Source organism: Podarcis filfolensis (assembly GCF_964270895.1).
Source record: "Podarcis filfolensis genome assembly, chromosome: 12".
Taxonomy (NCBI): Eukaryota; Metazoa; Chordata; class Lepidosauria; order Squamata; family Lacertidae; genus Podarcis; species Podarcis filfolensis.
The window spans coordinates 7,077,335-7,096,770 of NC_139614.1; the positions used below are offsets into that span (position 1 = coordinate 7,077,335).

Sequence of the window (19,436 nt, forward strand, 5' to 3'; positions counted from 1 at the left end):
GGCAACACTAATTCACATGGGAACTGTTTTACAATGTGGAACGGCCTGATCAGTAGAGGGTTTCCTTGCATTCCTGGCAGTGGTGAGATTCTTTATGAATGCTGCTCTGTGTCTTTCAGAAGTTGTGGATGCCACACGGCATGGGTGCCAACAGGATTTTCTTGGCCAAATATGTGAATTGGGCCTTCTGCCACTTGAAACTTTGCATAAAATTTGCATACAGTTTGTGTTATACACAAATTTGTATCCTGTTTTGCAGGTGAAATGGAGGGCCCCATAATAAATTGGGCCACACACAAGCAATAACATTTCAGACAGACAAAATTTCAACAGATGGAGTTTTTTCTGTAATTTTATTTCCATACTAGGTTGAACCTTTTTCATTTCTGCTGTCACAAAGATGTTAAAGGCCCAAGATCCCCATTTCCCTTAATACCATCCCTAAAACAATGCAATGAACTCATGTTTTCTTGAATTATGTTACCGTATGTCTTTTATCACTTGACTACAGGCAGGCAATACAGTGTAAGAGCCAGTGTTTGAAACTCCCATTGTTCTAGGCGCATTTTGCGACAGAGAATTTCATTAGCGTGAGCAGTTTCTGAGCTCTGGGTGCAGTACTGCGCCTAAGATTTCAATTAAAACTGCAGAGTGGAAGGAATGTGAACCTTTTTCTGCCTCCCCACTTCCAGCTACCTTCTGAAGACTGAAGAAGAGACCCTTTTAAGAATATTAGGGGGTTAGGCAAGAGAAGGACTAGACAGTGTATAAAATGAACCTCATATTTTAGCTGCAGTTCATTCATTTTCAGCTTTGTATTCTTGTTATAAAAAAGCGCGCCTAGACATTCAGTTGTTGCTCCCATAACCCAGGTTTAAGGTGCCATTTAGCTCCTGGCTTTCATATCTCAGTTTCTAACACTGGTAAGAGCAGGAATGGTACTTCAGGTGGTAGAAGGTAGGGTGGGCATGGGCTCATAAGAAATATAAGATTTATAGCAACTAAAGTTCTGGTGCCTGTGCTTAGATAAATTAAAGTTTATTATTATTATTATTATTATTATTATTATTATTATATAAATGCAGAGTATTCTGGGTGCATTTCTTATGGTCATTGATTTATATTGATAAAAATATGTATAAACTGCCCATATGAATATTTAGAAAAGAATAAACTGGTCACATAAAATATTAAGGCAGTGTGGAACAATATATACCTCATAATAACTACACTTACAACAATTTACACCCCTCCTCATTTTTATATTTATTTTTGAGCCTTTAACATAAATGTATCCATTTAAGTGTTTATACCAGGGGTTGTCAACCTGGTCCCTGCCACCCACTAGTGGGCGTTTCAGGATTCTAGGGGGTTCTACGGCACAAGCTGAATCCTCCTTCCATTGAGCACTGGTGGGCGGTAAGAAAATTTTACCATCAAGAAAGATGCATTAGTGGGCGGTAGGTATAAAAGGTTGACTACTCCTGGTTTATACCAACAGTTACACCCCCCAAGAATTCCCCTGTTTCCCTCCTTGGATGGGAAGCAATTCATCACCACCACCCTCATATTGGTGCTACAAATCAGCAGCTCCCCCCTCCCTTTTCATTTTTCTCATCCCAACCACAAAACAATATTAGTACAGCAACATTGGACTACTTTGCAGGACTGATGTAATCTACATTCTCAGTCAATCACAATATCTCCCCTGCAATATGGGTATACACATGTCAGCTTTTATTTGCATTTCCATTGTATTTTTTTACATATTCAGGAAAAAAACTTTTTTTGCCAAAATTAAACTTGGAAAGAGTTAGAAAGAGCATGAACTCCTTTCTTTGCAGGAGCTAATTACTAAATTAGCAATTATTTATCTGGGCTACAATCACTTCTCTATCAGGAAAGGTGAAATAGCAGTTTCAAAATGAACCGGGAATTCCTGTCAAAATAAACCTGGCACTCCTTCTCCATTGTCAGAATCTAGAGAAAAATCTAGAGTGATGTACACCCCAAGGAAGACCCCAGACCAGCTTCTGAATAAATCAGGAAGTTCCTTCTCAGTTGTTTAGTGAACGGACTTCCTGACTCAGTTTGGAGTCTTCCTTTGTCTTTGAATGACTCTTTTAATTTGGAAAAAGTATTTTCATCATGCCCTTTGTTAAGCCAAGGATATGTTGTGTCACAGCAATATAAAATTTTGATACTATCAGATTGAAATGTCCTGTGAATTTTGTGACTTAACAGCAAGTTAGCAAACAATTGGCAATACAAAGGAAGATCTTCACCTTAGCTCGCTCATTTGCATTTTAGGTTTGTAATCTGGTATCATTACAAATGCACTGAGCACATAATTACATTTGTCATTTGAAATGGTTCCAATCCACCCACCAGTTGTTGAGCAGTGTAACATTTTTTATCTCTACCTTGGAATTCAGTATTTCCCCTAACTGTTGAAACAGAGCATAAAACGTAGCATAATAATTCAGGACACAATTCAACATTTCAGGTTCAAAATCTGCACATGTCCTCCTGCCCCATTCCCAGGGGGAAAGAAAAGGTCTAACATTTTCATTTCCATCACTGAAATAGTATGTTGCTTGCCCAAATAACTTCAAGAGAGAAAACCAGCTGTAAATGCATTGGTCTGAAATTAACCATATGATTGACCTTTTGTTGATTAGAAGCAGTGTCATCAAGAATCAAAACATAAAACTGTGTCAAAGATGTATCTAGTTAAGTACAGTCATATGTATATCCAGGATCACTAGTCTCATGATTACATATACCTCTTGGCTTAACTCATTGTCCTCCAAATGCTATTCACCTGTGCTATTACAGAGTTATGTCATCCAAACACAGCACTGAATTTAAAGACAGAAAGACCACAATAGCTCAAGAAAAACAATAATTTATAATGCAATCTGACATACCTATTTAAAAACAAGTCTCTTTGAATTCAGTGGGGCTTATTCTTAGTTATGTCCAAGGTTATGTCTTAATTGTGTCCAAGGTTCAGAGAGAGAAGCTATGTTTAACTTGAACCAAGAGGGAAAGTCTTCCAGGTACATGGTAGGAGAACCAGGGCTCTTTGTGTGTACATGAACTTGAGGTTTAGTTTTTTATGTGAATGTGGTCAGTAATTTAGTTTCCTGTAAATAACTTTCAAAATACATTCAGATTTAAAGTAAGAGCTTGGAACATTTCAATAGTTCACTAAAAACTCTGTTAAGGCGAACATTTAGGCAAAACCAATCAAATTTAATAAAGCACTGTTTCAAGACTTAAAGCTGAAGATGTAAAATGAGAATGTTAAATGAATGCCAGTGAACTATTCTAAATATATCTTCATTTTGTCATTCTTAGTTAAATTTATGGGTTTTGCCCCAGAATCTTGATTAATTCAGGCACGTTTTTATTAAACTACCTATTGTTAAAACACTTCATAAACCCTTATGGATACTATATCTAATATAGATATATTGTGTCGATGCAACTCATAATTAAACACTTGGGTTGTTTTATTTCTTTTCCCTTGAAACATAGAACAGGCTATTGTTTTGTATAAAAGATGGATTGCTGACTATATTTAAACACTGAAATCAGAATCCTTTAACAAAAAAGAAAGCGGGGAGAGGACATTCCCATTTGCCACAGTAATCCAGGCATCTGAAACCTGAACAAGTTCTTTTAATTAAAAATAAAATAAAAAATCACTCCCATATGAAGACAATGGATACTTGCACTTTTCACATCCCTTGTATACCCCAGACAAATAGGAAATGCTGTCAGTTTTAGCCATAAAAGTGATAGCGGATGCCATTAAATTGGCTACAGACAAAACAAACACAACTGTATAGGCACATTTGTATTTTGTTTTGTGACTTGGTCACTGTAAACAAAATATCCTCGCAGTCATAAAAAGTGTTTTGTGAAAGATAGCCTTTGAACAGCTGGTGTAGCTGATAAGGAATAAGCATTAACAAAGTCACTTGCTGAACAGCACAAGTCAGCTGCAGTTCTTTGTCTGGAAAATTCCTATGTCCCTGTAAGTTAGCTTAGCTAATGAAGTCAGCTGGCATCAAGAACATTAGAAAGGGAGACCCTGGTCATTTTAGTGCTAATTTACAGTATGGCTTCATATTTATTAAAATCTCATAAAATAAATTCATAGTTTGAAACTGATACTTTATTTTTGCTCACTTTGAAAACTCATAATTCTCAAGGTATGTTGGACTTCTAAGCAATCGTTTTGAAGGAATCACATACTGAAAAGCATTTCATGGTGTGTGTTTTTTAGAACAACAGGCTAGCAAATTTAGACCTAACAACACCTTTTTATGAAACATTTCTTTGAAATTCGAGATAAATTCGGGGGAAATATTTGTATCCATAGGCGTCATCTAGCTGCTGTTAGGATTTTGAACCAACCAAAGCATCAGGAAATCGTTCTCTGCCATCCAGCATTTCTGTCCCCTTGTTACAACCTTCTTCTCATCCCAAGGATAACTGCTTGAGCATCCAGTAATATTCAGTAATATTACATATTACTGAAGTCTCTTGAGGTATCTGCAACATTTCATTTACTCTATAACACCCTATTCCTCACTGGCTTCTCAAGATGATAATTTGCAGACTGTCCATTATCAGTTTTGTTTTAAAAATTAGGAGGAATGTTTTATGGGATTTTGCAAACAGGTCAGTCCTACTAAATTTAATGGAGTTTACTCCAAAGTAAGCATGTGCTGGAGTGCAGCCATACTGGAGTGGACAGTGGAACTGGTGTGTGCCTTTTGAAATAACTGTTACTCAGTGCAATCCTACCCATGTCTGCTTAAAAGTTAAATACCACGGAATTCAATGAGACTTACTCCCAGGTACATGTGTATAAGATTGCATATTCAGCAATGTTTTCTGTCTGAATATTCAGGTATGACCACATGGGTGCACACTATTATTTTTAAAAAGTATCACCAAAAGGCAAACTAGGGGCAGTGTTTTACCAGGAACCAGATAATTGGAGACATCTTTGGTGAACAGTTGCAGCATTTCTTCACAAGGGGAGAGTTTGAGCATTTCCATGCAGAAAAGACTTCTTCAAGACAATAACATTTTTCAGATTTCCAAGACTCTATCAACAGAATGGAAAAGCAGAAACTTCTCTGTTTCTCATTGCTTCAGATGAGAAGCTTTGTCATCCAAAAAACGCTTACAATATAATTTGAGATAGGGCTTGCTTCCCTTTTACTAATTTCTTTCAAAGACCATGCAAAGGGTAGTTAAAAGATGTATTCTATTTAATGGAAGGCCAGAAAATCAAAAGTACACATTAGAATTTTGTCACTTCAGTCCAGATATGTTAGAGGTACCAACAAAAAAGCCAATATTTTTTTCACATATTCAGTTCAGTCCCATACATGTTTGCTCCCATGTTAAGTGTGCATAGAACTGCAGATTCATGCATAGTCTTATACGGAAGGAATGAGTGGAGCTTGTAATTTTTCTCTTGGACAGTATTCTTTGGTGTTGCAATATAACGCACCTAAAATGATTCGCGTGCTTTGTGCTTGTTTTGATGTACTAAAAACATTCTCCTTTTAAAATGTCAGTAACACCAAAAAACCCTCCTGATTATACGTTCTTCAAAATGATAAACCCACAGAAGATGGCTCAAGGACATAATATTAATTTCATGTACTGTAATATTGTTCACATGTATTTTGCTTTTATTGTATTCTCCCATTTTAGGAGAGTGAGTATATTGTACTCACAACATATATGTGTTAAAATTACTAAAATTTAATCTACTCAGGCTCTTATGTATATATTCCATCTTTTTCACATACTTCTTTTATAACACTTAGAGAAACAATTGTAGAATAGTGGCTAGTTACTCTAGTTCCCTTAGAATTAAACAATGTTTGAGACTTCCTTAAATAAATAATAATATTTATAAGACCAAGGAATGAATAAATAACAGGAATTGCATAAAACAAGATCAGCCACCCAAAAGATTCTTCAGGTTTTAGGCAGAGAAGGAAAATTGTTGTGCGTAGAAACTGCCTATAGATGGCAGTGTTGGGAACTATCAGCCTCACAGCAGAGTAGATAAGATGTCTCAGCTGGTCCCAGCTACAGCTGTATACTTGGCTTGGTGTATTCTAAATGTGTTAATGGGTTCTTCTAAGATGGGTAAAATTGCTTTCATGATTTATTTTCCAGAGTCACTTTCTTTGTATACTAGATGCATTTATTTTTATCCTGTATGTGAACTCGAACAAAAAATCAAATAAAGACTGCATTACAGAGATTACATCTCTGTCATTAGTTTCCAGATTCAAACTTAGCACAATTGTAAAATGATCTTTCTCTCCCCACCCGTACCCCTTAGGTGGCCGGCTGTGACTCGCATCTTTGTGGTAAGTTTTCAAAGGAAATATTCCCTCTTCCTTCTTGATGCTGACCATAAAAAGCCATCAAGGGCATTAGCTTAGGGCACTTCCAGATGGCTTCTACTGTGGGGACTGGAAACCTTCAATCTGCAACCTGTAGGATGCTTAGGTCCTTGCCGCATGACTAACAGGGTGAAGGCTGTGATGTGCATACAGCTGCATTTCTGAAACAAATGCCCAAGGACATAGTGAAGAGAGTGCCATTTTTGTGTTGTGCTTTAGATCACATGGTCAGGAATGTGGGCAGCTCCCACTGGGACATAAGAATTGTGCTGCTAGGTCAGACCAATGCCATTTTGTTTTTGATAGCAACAAGGCAGATGCCTCTAGGGTCCCCTTTGTTGGGTCATTAAGGTGAAGGCTTCTTTCTGTGATTTGTCTCCCAGCATCAGATTCAAGGTATACTTCCCTTGTACAAGGAAGCTCCATTAGCTATCATTGCAAGTCATAAATATGTGACCACTCTGTGCTGCACATACGGATAGAAAAATGGTTCGTTTGGATATCCAGAGTTTAATGAAAATATTTTGAAATGCCAAGGTTCTTAGGAGGGAAATGTGAACATTGCAAAATGCAAGGAATTCTGAGGGCTAAAATAAACATGACTAGGATTGCATGAATGCAATTAACTTGCCCAAATACCTTTTATAAAAATTGCCACAAGGAAGCCTAAGCCATATCAAGACTGTGTGGGGTAAAAAGAGAGATATTAACCCATTCTCTTCACTGTGGTCCCAATAAAAATTACCCTATCACCTTTTTTGCATCCAGAGGGAGAGGGAGGCAACTCATGGACTGGAGGGAGACTGGTGCCAAATGCAGCTCCCCTCCTGAAGCAAATCAAAGTTAGGGAAGGGAACTTTCATTGAAACCACAGCAAGGGAGAGAAACTCCCTCTCCAGCCCTCGTGGTCCAGATGCTGTTCAGCTGTGGCTGCTATTTGCTTAACAAAAAAGATCCAAGTCAATTGTACTCATGCATTTAACATGTCTAACTTGGCTTAGATTCTGTTCTTGGGGTGGGGATCAGAAAAAGAAAGAGTGGCATGCATTCTGCTATCGTCATTTCCATTAGCCCTTTTCCCCAGTGAAAAACCTACATTCAGAATTCACATAAACCTTTTGAAATGTTTAATTAAAATTCCAACACCCATAGGAATTATTGTTTCATGTTGACTTTGGAGTATCACCCCTCGCTGTGATTCCTTCCCTCTTTCTTTCTTTCTTTCTTTCTTTCTTTCTTTCTCTTTTGTAGTCTGTTTTTAGGAAGCTTGAACTGAATACTGCTGCATACAAATTCCAAATCAGAAGTCCAGTGTTGCATATAATGTTTCTGTCTGTGTGAAACAGACAGAACATGATCCACCTCTGTTGTGAAAGGGCAAACTGTATTTGAAACATTCAACGTAGTTCTCCTGGCTGGTTGTTAGCTCAGAACGGCCCATAGACATTTTGGCACCCAAGGTGGAAAGTAGTTTTGGCTCTTTCCCACCACACTTCTAGCACCATCACCCAAAATCTGAGGAACAGGATGATTTGGCACCCCCTTAATGTTGGCTCTACAATCTGCCAGTCTAATTGCCTGCCACCTAGGCCAGCCGTGCCTCTTTACTTCAAGAGGGAATGGAGAAAACTAGCAACAGAATAAATTAATATCTTGCACCATATTTTTTATTTTTGTAATACTGGAAAGCTGTAGGAGTGAGTGTGCATTGTGTCATGATCTCAACTACAAGACTTCTTTCCAAGCCAGGGGCCAGTCTTCACATATCCAGTGCCAAAAGTAAGGGAGTGACTTGGGATGTGTTCACACCAAGATCACCTTTCTTGGTGTTAATGCACATCTGCAAAGACCTTCTTTCTCAAGACTGGATGTGTTCGTGTAGGGTGTAAATTCTGGCCTCCCACTAGTCTGCAGGGCAGAAAAGGAAGGTAATAGGCCAAGCTGAGATCCTGGCCAACACATTTAAAAAAGCCAACTTGTGGTAGCATCACTGTGTCAAATGGTGACATGAATTAGTCCTTAGACATACAAAAATTAGCAGGCTCTTTGAAAATTTGACTTTGTTGGGACCAATAAAAGACTTTAATAGAACTGAGCTCACCTAGTTCCTACCTAGTCATTTCCTCCAGGAACTCTTAATCTTAAAGCCCCTGTTGGGTTTGTAGCAAAAAGTTACAGTGGAAAGTCCTTTTATCCAACCCTTACATTCATCTGGCAACAGCATTTTCCCCATTCAGAGTTATTTCACAGAGTTCCTACACAGGTGGCATTTGCATGTGGGAATCTTACAGGCAGCTTCTTACAATGAAGAACCCATGTGAAAGTTTAACACACATTAGAATTGATGTGGTATTCATGTAATGATTATGTAGGCATGTTGTGTGAAACAGCCCTAATTCTCAGGCTAATATAAACACAAACATGAGCATATATTAATCTAGATTAAAATTTCCGAATACTTGGATTGCCTTCAGATCAATTAGTCTGTAGTCATGGTCAGGCTACAAAACTAGTCCAGTCCATGAGATGCCATTCACTGTCACGACCTATCCTAGTGTAGGGTTGCCATATTTCAAACAGTGGAAATCCAGACAGAAAAGTTGTTGAGCTTTTTTTTAGATTTGCCCAGATTTGTAGGTAGGGTTGCCATATGTCCAGATTTTCCCAATTTCTACCAAGACACTGCTGCCAACAGCCATTTGGTGAGTGGTGGAGAACAAGCAAAAGGAAGGGGAATGGCTTTGGGGAGATCACAGAATGAGGTAAAAACTGATAACACAAAAGCAAGACACAGCCAGAGATTCTGACCCTGCAGTGCAGAGGAAAAGAGTTACTAACAGCAGTCTACAAACTCAAATTGGTGGAGGGGATTATTTTAAACTAATCAATTTTCATGTGTCTAAACTGCCCAAAATCTCACTGAGAATATGTGACCTTACAAATCAATCTTCCTGGCTGCTGAAGACCACATGCAGGGTTCACAAGTGCCTTCCACCCGTTTTGATTTCACTTGACATTTTAAAGTATGTGCAAGAGGTACTTAGCGGATGTTGAGCCATTACCTTGATCCTTCCTGTCTCAATTTTTAATGGAGCTCTTAGGAACATAATTCGCTTGGTGCTGGATGAGTTGCTTCATTAAGATCATCCCTTCTTAATTCCTTGCATACATACACACATTATTTAGGCCAGATGTTTGTAATGGTATTGCCAAAAACAAAAGTTTATATGTTGAAAAGGTCACACACTATAATGCACAGAATCAAGCACTGAATGGAGCCCTGCCATGCTCCTGAGTATTACAGTGGCACACAAAAACTTCGGCAACACCCTGATGCAGTTAATAAATAATAGATATCACACATTAAGTGCTTGCAGTATCTCCTTCAAACACTATGGGTCAATGCTAACAACCACTTGGCACGTGACAAGCTGTTCAAAAATGGGAGCAAGGTGAACAGAAAATTGAAGGCCATCCTATAGCCAGCAAGAATCTATCCACATGTTGCTCAGACCAGAGAGCAAACCTTTTCAGGAGGTTTTATAGGAGACTGGGAACATCACACAACCTGCTCAGGTCTATTGGTGCAAAGAAGTTTCTTTGGATGGTCTTCCTTAATCTCTACCCACTGCAGACTCTAGTCCTGAGATCTGGTCCTCTGCAGGACGTTAATGTGATTCCATAGTCCTAAAATGAAGGCCCATATTGTGAGATCTGTATCATTGAAGCTCCACCCCATATAGCTGTTTTAACTGGTCTTTTTAAATTCTTCTTATTAGTTTTTATTCACCTATTATTTATGCTTAATCAAGTATTTGTATATGTTTTAATCTATGGTTGGTTTTTGCTCCCATTTATTTAACAATTATTCGCTTAGATTCACACTGTTATTTATTTAGATGTTTTGCTTATGCTGGTCTGTGACCGAATAAAGTAAATTCATTCATTCATTCATTCATTCAATGTGCTTCCACAGATGTGGGGAAGGAGAGGAGGTTCATCTCTACACATACGTAGCGTCTACAGATGACGACAAATCACAAGCATCCTTTCATCTAACTCGTAGGCTGATGGAATGCAACAATTAGATTTATATCTCGTTACAGCTCACAGTTTATTAATAGAAATAGCACAAAGTCATGAAAGCAAAAACGAAATGTGGCAATCACATATATGGGCAGGCTGCACTTACTCAGAGACGAGAAATAGTAACTGCACATGCTCAGTACTACTTTACGTATTCCAGTTCTGAGCCCTGAGCCTGGATTTTGATTAAGCCAAATGTATGTTGTATAGTGGGAAGCAGGTGGTGCTGTGGTCTAAACCACTGAGCCTAGGGCTTGCCGATCAGAAGGTGAGCACCCGTTGCTCGGTCCCAGCTCCTGCCAGCCTAGCAATTCGAAAGCATGTCAAAGTGCAAGTAGATAAATAGGTACCGGTCCGGCGGAAAGGTAAACAGCGTTTCTGTGTGCTGCTCTGGTTTTGCCAGAAGCGGCTTAGTCATTCTGGCCACATGACCCAGAAAAACTGTCTGTGGACAAATGTCAGCTCCCTCAGCCAGTAAAGTGAGATGAGCGCCGCAACCCCAAGTTGTTCGCAACTGGACTTAACTGTCAGGGGTCCATTACCTTTACCTTTTATGTTGTATCGCAGTGTGTCAGTCTACAAATAGGCTCCATTGTTTTGCTATACCTCTGGGTATAGGGTATAGTAATAATAATAATAATAATAATAATAATAATAATATGAATGTTGTTTAATACATTTCAGTTAAACACTTCATATTCAAGAACAAAATGCACCAAGAGTTTGTGTATGGGCAGCAAATGCCATGTCACATGTTTCCTTTCCTTCCTGGCAAGAGAGGGAGAAAAGTGAGCAGGGGAGAAAAGAACCCTAGAAATACAGAGAGCAGAGGAAGCAAGAATCCCAACCTCTTTGTAATTGCAAGAATAACACCCCCTGCGGTAGAGAATCTTCTCATACTTAAGGCTTTATAAGCCGTGTATTTGTGAAGTTTCCTTCTCCTACCTCCCAGCCATATGCTGCTCTGCTGTATATTTATTTCTTGCAGTTGTAATATATAGAAAACAAAGCACAAACCTGGGAGAAAGGAGAAAAGCAACATGGGATGAAAGTATGTTGGCAGGGTGGCTCATGTTCATCTGTACGACACAGTATCATGTGATTACTTGCACATCACCATGAACCATCATCAGATATCTATTGCTAAAATAGACATATGGCAGACACACAAGGCATCAGCCAGTCCTTATTTGATAGGCCTTAGGGTATGGCTTTGTTGCTGTTTCTAGAATGAGGTGTGCAATACTTAAGTTTTGGGCATGTAAATAATAAGGGTTTGGGTGAAAAGAGATCTTACTATAAATGAAATTGAAAGTACATCAGAGCAGAAACCCATTTCCTCCCCCTCCTACTGTGTTAATCTGTAAAATCTTGTTGCCTTGATGCTGCTGCATGCATAAATTAACAATTATATTTGTGTGTGTTTTAGTAGAATCGACCCACTGCGTAGAAGAGTGACTTGGGTGTGGACAAAAGTTCAGAGAGTGAATTTCTGGTGAGAGGCCATAACAACGGAAGCCAGGTAAGGAGGGTAGGAATCAGCTAAGAAAGAGATGAAACTGCAGTAGATCAAACCCTGCTGTTCTCTTAGCCAAATGGCCTTTGTGGGAGAGCTTTAAAAAGGCCCTGTCCTTCAGCTGAGAGTGTGCCTGAAGCTGTAATTAGCTTCAAACCATGGCCTGTCCTACGCAAAAGGAAAATGTCACACAGTGGTGGGCGTTCTTGGAGACATTGTGGTAGAATCTGGGTACCAGCTGTTGCCTCTGGAAAAGAACTTGCTGTGGACACCCACAGCTCTATGAGGCTGGCAGGAGGCAGATCCGGTGTTCCTCTTCCTTCACACCTCTTTCCCCTTTCCAGTTTTTTTCTAGGCAACCCAGTGGGACAAAAAAAAAAAAGTCTGGTTCAGGAACTTCTAAACCGGTACCAGATCCACTCCTGTGCTTCACACAGGGCCATCCGCAATCAGAACTCATTTAGCCAGGGAGGCATGTGCAAATAATTAGGGAGGGGCAGGATGTGAGACCACTCTATTTTAGACACACTCTCATTACTGTTCCCTTTTGGCCCTCCCTTGGAATGTTCCACGCATTTTGACACAGCTACTGATTGCCAGATGAGTGTGTCAGTTACCACTTAGTACTCATCTGATGACCAGCTGACATTTACTGAATGATTCATCCACACAATAGCCCCTGCTGAATTTGGACTTCATGAACACGTTACAATCAGAACACATGTAAAGCAGACAGGATGCTGTGAAATCTGTACTCTAATAAAGTCCAAAGGAGCTCCTAAAAGTTTGCATTTATGAATCTAACCTCTACCTTTACTCTCTGAAACCATAACCAGAGTATGCAGAGCATACTCTGGAAAGCTGAAAGCAGCAGTATAACCAAATCCCTCTGGAGGCCAGGCGAGTACAAAACACCAGAGATCCAACGTTGAAGTCAGCAAAGTCCTGGTTCTACAACTCTTCCCTCCCATTGTGGCCTCTCTACCTCAATCCATCCAAGTAAGGAGTGCTAAATAATAAAAATGGCAGTCAAGGACAACAAGAAAGATGAAGAGGAGGAAGATAAAAGGAATGTTGCCACACATAAAACAGAAACCCAGTCAGATGGGCAGGGTATAAATAATAAAATTATTCTTATTCTTATTATTAAACATGCAACATAAGCCAAATGCAGCATATTCCACTGTGTAATGCTCTTGGCTATCACAGTTGCCACCTTGACCTTGTAGCCAGCCAGCAACAGCTTCTCCCCAATGTACATGTGCTTAATTGTTCAAGAAATCCAAGATTCCACTGCTGGTAAACACTCTCAGCCAATAACCGTCAGCTGCCTGCAGTGAAGTATAATTTCCACAATTCAACTGCATCTTTCCATAATGCATTTTTCACCTCCTGATAATGCATCCTCAAACCTGTTTCCTGTTGATCCATTAAGTGCCTATATGTTCTAGTGGTTCATTCTCACTCTACTGACTTTTAATAATATGCAGCTATCCTCTTGTGATAACTATAGTGGTAGCAATTCTCTTTCATCAACACTTGTAATTACTTGGTGCAGTTTTGTCTTCTCAAATTCATCCTTGAGATGACACTCATAATCCCTTGCAACTAATGGTTTGGAGGTTGACGATGTTATTTTTTTTTATGTGTTTGTTGCATTCATATCCCACATTTTCTTTAAGGAGCTCAACATGATGCGTACCATTTAGCTGGGTGACCTTGGACCAGTCAGTGTCTCAGCCCAACTCCCCTCACATGGCTGTTGTGAATATAAAAATAGGAAGAAAAGAACAATGTATATCACCTTGAGCTTTTTGGAGGAAAGATGGGATAGAAATGTGAAAAATAAACAGATCATCATCATAATCATAAATTGTTTGGGCTACACTAGTGGTTGTTAAAGTATCTAGGAAAGTAGGAGAAGAGATGGGCTGAATTTGCCAAGCTGGAGACTTGAAATACAGCTGGCTGCTTCCCTAATTCTGGAGAGACCACTAAGCCAGTGGGACTCTTGCACCCTTTGCCCTGAGTGGCACGTAAGTGGCTGCTGGCAGCAGTGAGAGAAGAATAGGATGGGATTCCCATTGCTACCCTACAGTTTGTGCCTTTTGTATCAGTGCCTAACTATTCCATCCTCAAAAAAACTAACAGTACAAAGTATGAGCCCTGCAAATGGTAGGATCACTTTCAACGGTTCTTTTAGCAGTGGTAGAATGGAGATGAGCATGGAAGCAAAAGTGCTGTTTGCTAATTTTCTTCTCTACACTTTATCTGTACATTTCTTCTCTACATTTTATTTGTACACCCAGCACATTCTGCATACACTACACACTCAAGAGTGGTTCACAACAAAGCAAGGCAAAAACAAAAGAAAAGTAAATGCAGAAAAACCCTGAACTCAGGCAGCAATGGAGAATCTCCAGCTTTATAATATGCCTATGAAAAACTGATTGCTTTAGATTATTTATGGATCCCAACTGTCTCCACCCCAATTAATGTTCAGGGAAAGAAAACAGTTAACACCAATTGATTTCATCTATGCTTGAAATATATTGCAGTCACTTTATCCATTAATTATTAGATTATTCCTTCTTAATTTAATTGGATTAGCATGTTTTGAAGAGCTACTTCTGAAGGTGCTTGCTAGCAGGAGGATTAACTGCAAAACATTGTTACACATACAATGCTAATACTCTGGGCCACATAGATATGGCTCCATATCCTATCCAGTCAGTCTATAGGGCCAGCTCTTCCTTAACTCCACAGCAGAACTACAGTGGTACCTCGGGTTAAGAACTTAATTCATTCTGGAGTTCTGTTCTTAACCTGAAACTGTTCTTAACTTGAGGTACCACTTTAGCTAATGGGACTTTCCACTGCTGCTGCGCCACCGCGGCGCAATTTCTGTTCTCATTCTGAAGCAAAGTTCTTAACCCGAGGTACTATTTCTGGGTTAGCGGAGTCTGTAACCTGAAGCGTCTGTAACATGAAGCGTCTGTAACCCAAGGTACCACTGTACTTTAGATTATTTTGTGGATTAAGGGTAGACACAGCAGTACGTTTTGAAATGGTCCATTTCATCAGAATTATTAGAATCTCTTCCCCCAAAGAACACTAGGTTCAGGTGCAATACAAATCCATTCTTTAGTTAGCTAAACCATTGGTGGGGAGCCTTCAGCCTATGGGACCTGATTAGACCTGGCAGTCTTCCACATTTGGCCCATGAGGCCACACCCACTTGCCCCACACCTGGCACCAGGTGATAAGATGCTGAGAGCAAATCCCTTTGAGGTTGTTGCCTGACGTTGTAATGATGTCAAGTGATTGACAGTAAGGTGGCCCCACCTAATGTCGAAGTTGGCCTGCAATGGGTGAGGGAAGTAAGGATCTAGCCCCCAGGCTGGATCCAGTTCTTAACCCTGAGCAAAATTATGGTTTATTTGAACATCTGAACCAAAGCTTGCCCATAAATGTCAAATCTTAAACCTCAGTTTGAAGCTTGCAAGTTTGCAAATCACTGTTTGTGCTAAATTCAGGCAATTGACAACCACAGTTGTGATTCGAGGACCCGATCCCCACTTGGGGGAATAAAGACACGTGGACACAGTGTATAAGGTTAATGGACAAGAAAAGGCCACAACTTTATTGATTACAGCATGTGAGAAGCTATTGGCTTAGGCATTGGACCACAGAAGATTTGACTCCACCCACTCGGAGAGGGGTGAGTCTGAAGAGGGGTTAACCACCAGTCGGGGGGAGCCTGTTGATGCTAATACAACTATAAGCTCTCCCCTGATGTCACCGAGGGTCGTGCCATGGCCCCCCGCCACACAGGCATCGGACAGGATCCACGACCGCCAGATTCCTTTAACGGAATACCCAAAATTGAAGGGGGTAGGCGATGGCCACACCTTGCCCTTCCACACACCAACAACACATTCCAATGCCTAACTGCCAAATACCGAGAAAGTTGTGACGATTGCTATGAGGTAGGCGGGAAAAAACCAAAAGGCCGGTGCCAATTTGCCAGTTGGAAAAAATTCCTACCAGGCCCCCTGGGCGACCAACCATAGGTCCATAGCAAGGTCATGAGAAAGGCAAAGCCCTAAAGGGAAGACAGAAGATCTACCCACCGTGGAAGAATGGCAGGTGAAGGTTATAGACTATATGGGCCTGGCAGAAATGACCGGCAGAATCCGAGACCAGGGAAAAGAGACGGCGGAAGAAGATTGGAAGAAATTTAAGGACTATCTTAGGAAACATTGTAAAATTATTGAAGGTTAGAACGATGTTGATTCAGAAATTAAGTGGTTATAAGCTGTAATGATTATGTGATCAAGAAAAGTAAGGTTAAAAATTATACAGAAATTAGGGGAAGGATTTGCTGAATTGAATTAATTAGAGATTGGAATACAGAAAGGAGAGGTATGAGGAGGTCGGGAAAGTAAGTTTTATGAATATAAGGGATTGAAATTATACTTGTTGTTGTATGTGTTTTGTATGTTTTGTATGTATTTTTACTGTTTTTGTTTTTTGTTTTGTTTTTTCTATTTTATATAAACTTTTAAAACCTTAATAAATATTTTATATATATATAAAAAAAGCCCTGAAGGTAGTGGTGGGTGGGTGACTTGGTACGAAAGGTGAGTGAATGGGCAGAATGGCTGGCGCAGCGGCATTTGAGCAGCAAACCACGCCCCCACCAAGCCCCCCGGTTGGGTGCTCAACCGGAGGTGTGGTGCGCCAGCCATGTGAATGGGGCAGGGGGCAGAATGCCCCCTGCGTGATGCGGGAATCGAATCCCGCTCACAACACCTCCCCTCCAGAAGGAGGAGAGGCCTTATGGCTGCTGCTCCACTGCAGGAGCCTTCTGCACCAAGCAGAGGTGAATGAACTTAATGAAATTATAAACAAGAGCAGATGGGAAACAAGAGTGGGCCAGCTGCCCTAAACTATTGTTTGGCTGGAAAGCTCAAACTATGGTGTGGTTTCTTAACTATGGCTAGCATAATGTTTCACATTGCATCTGAACCAAGCCTTCATTTGATTCTTGACTCAGTGAAGCTACCCCAGAATGTAGCTGTGGTTCTTACGCAAAGGAGCCTACCAAGAGCTTATGGTCAGAAGTTTGGAGCAAGAAAACTATTCACACTGGTCATACTGTTGTAATATGGATGGCCATGGGATGGTATCAGCTCTGTCCTAATGACTTTACTTCCTGGTAGACACTTAAGATGTAACTGCAAACGTTTCTTCCTAATCACTATGAAGCTAAATTGTTTATTTTGAAAAATTTTAATAATCTTTACCTTCTTTACTGTATTGAAATTAGGTAATATTGTGGCCTATATAACCAGCTCGTATTTTCAGCAGCTCGATTTGGAATGCCCTCATTTTTGACATTTTTATTTACCCAGGCATTTTAATTGACTAATATTGCTATTTTCTATAATTTTTATTTTTGAACAAAAAAAATGTATATTATTGTTGTGGAATCTGAATTAGATGGGCAGGTTATAAATGCTTTACATAAATAACATATCTGATTGTTGTTTTTAACTATAATAATTTCTTTTTACTGTAGATTCAAAATCTGAATGCTGGGATTTCATAGGAAGAGATGCAGTCACCCTTCAAGGAAGTTTCAGTCTGCAAGTGATTACTAGCTTATTACAAAGTCTTTTCAGATTCCCACAACTTGCAATCACCTGGGAAATACAATGGTATTTAATAACTGGTAAAGTCTGGACATACCTTCCCAGTATGTTTATTTTTCTGTATATCTTTTATTCTCTCACCCAAAGCAGATGTTAAGATATGGTGGCCAAGACACGCTGCCAGAAGATATCAGGTCAAATCACTTAACTTTGTTTTGCTTCAATCCCACAACTAATTAAATCACTTGTTTTTACATTGAACCCTAATAAAACACCGCTAGATAGCTGCACTGTGATCTCTTGGCCACACTTATGAAAAAAAATATGAGCACATGGGAAATCAACAATGCAGACAAAGACTTCTAAAATTCATATTTCATACCATATGTTTCATATTTTTTTAACAGGAGATTTTTATCTGCCCTAATGTGGCTAGTAGGAATAATTACTATGGGTTTTTCTGGAAATGCTAAAATAATTGCACTGCAATGAGAGGGGTAGATGTGCTCTTAGTCTGGCACTGCAGTCTTTGAATCTATAAAGTTCCCTTGGAAAGATTATGGAAACCAAATTCAGCAAGTCCTTTCTTACCCATTCCACCTTTTGCAGCGGAGAATTAAAGCAAGTTTATAAGGCAACTGACGCATTCATTCATTCATGGGCTTTACCCACTGGCACAACCACCCACAAATGGTTTCACTCATAAACAGCACAAACCGCAGTGGGATTGTGGGATACACATTCCAGAGGGGATGAGATGTGATTGGAAGGCTCAACAGAAGTTCTGCAGAAACTGTGCAGATTAGCATCAAAGTCAAACCATGCCTCTTTCTAGCCCCAATGGGAATTTCGAACAGGTAAAGAGCAGAATAGGTGAGAGATGGAACATTTGCAAAACTTGGGAATACTTATTTTTGGGAAAGGGGGGTAACGAAACCAGAAGAGATAAGCCACTTGCTCAGGTGATGGTCAAGGGCAGAAGTCAAGAACCTACAGCCACCTCTACATGTCCTCTCATATTCCCTGGCAGCTGGGCCAGGACTGTCCATGTCAGGCTTCCTCAACCTTGGCCCTCCAGATGTTTTTGGCCTACAACTCCCATGATCCCTAGCTAGCAGGACCAGTGGTCAGGGATGATGGGAACTGTAGGTTGAGAAAGCCTGGTCCATGTAGCTGCAACCTGTTTTTAGCCAAACGTCCCACATCACTTTCCTCTGATCTCCACTACATGTACAAGGTATGCTACGATCCTTGGGATTCCAGATTCTCAGCTAGACAACAGAACAGTCCTGGTTTAAGAATACATGAATGCATAACATTTTAAAAAATGTTTATCTCTCTTCCAGACCTATCTTGCACGAAGGCAGGCCATTGGTTCCACATTGCCCAGTACAGTGACAGCAAATGTCTTCCCCAGCTCTGCTACCTGAAAGACTTTTAACTGGAGATGCCACAACTGAACTATGACCCTTCCCCAGGAATGACTCTTCTTGGTACTTAAAAAAAAATGGGTAAAGAACTGCAAACAAACTTTGAGTCCCCCCCCAAACAGGTGATAAAGCATGTTTCAATTGTGTCACTTAGGTGCTGTAGATTTGAACTGATCTTGTTAAATAAACTACACAAGAGTTTAATCACAGATGCATAGATTTGTTAAGGCTACAAGAAATTGGATGTAACATTTGATCCCTGATACAGAAGCCAGCAGGATGCTGGCTTCAGTCT

The 19,436-nt window shown here is 39.9% G+C and overlaps 1 long non-coding RNA gene across 5 annotated transcripts in view; it reads left to right on the forward strand.

Moving 5' to 3' along the window:
* Positions 1-19,436, forward strand: part of LOC310745575 — a 45,013-nt gene that overhangs the window by 3,199 nt on the left and 22,378 nt on the right. The window contains exons 2-6 of one of the 5 annotated variants that reach the window (XR_014540160.1): positions 4,394-4,562; positions 6,389-6,416; positions 11,968-12,060; positions 17,639-17,777; positions 19,058-19,204. This is a non-coding gene — a long non-coding RNA (uncharacterized lncRNA). Of the gene's footprint in view, positions 1-4,393; positions 4,563-6,388; positions 6,417-11,967; positions 12,061-17,638; positions 17,778-17,797; positions 18,569-19,057; positions 19,205-19,436 lie in introns of those variants that run through there. The other 4 variants (XR_014540163.1, XR_014540161.1, XR_014540162.1 and 1 more) reach the window with 4 other exon arrangements.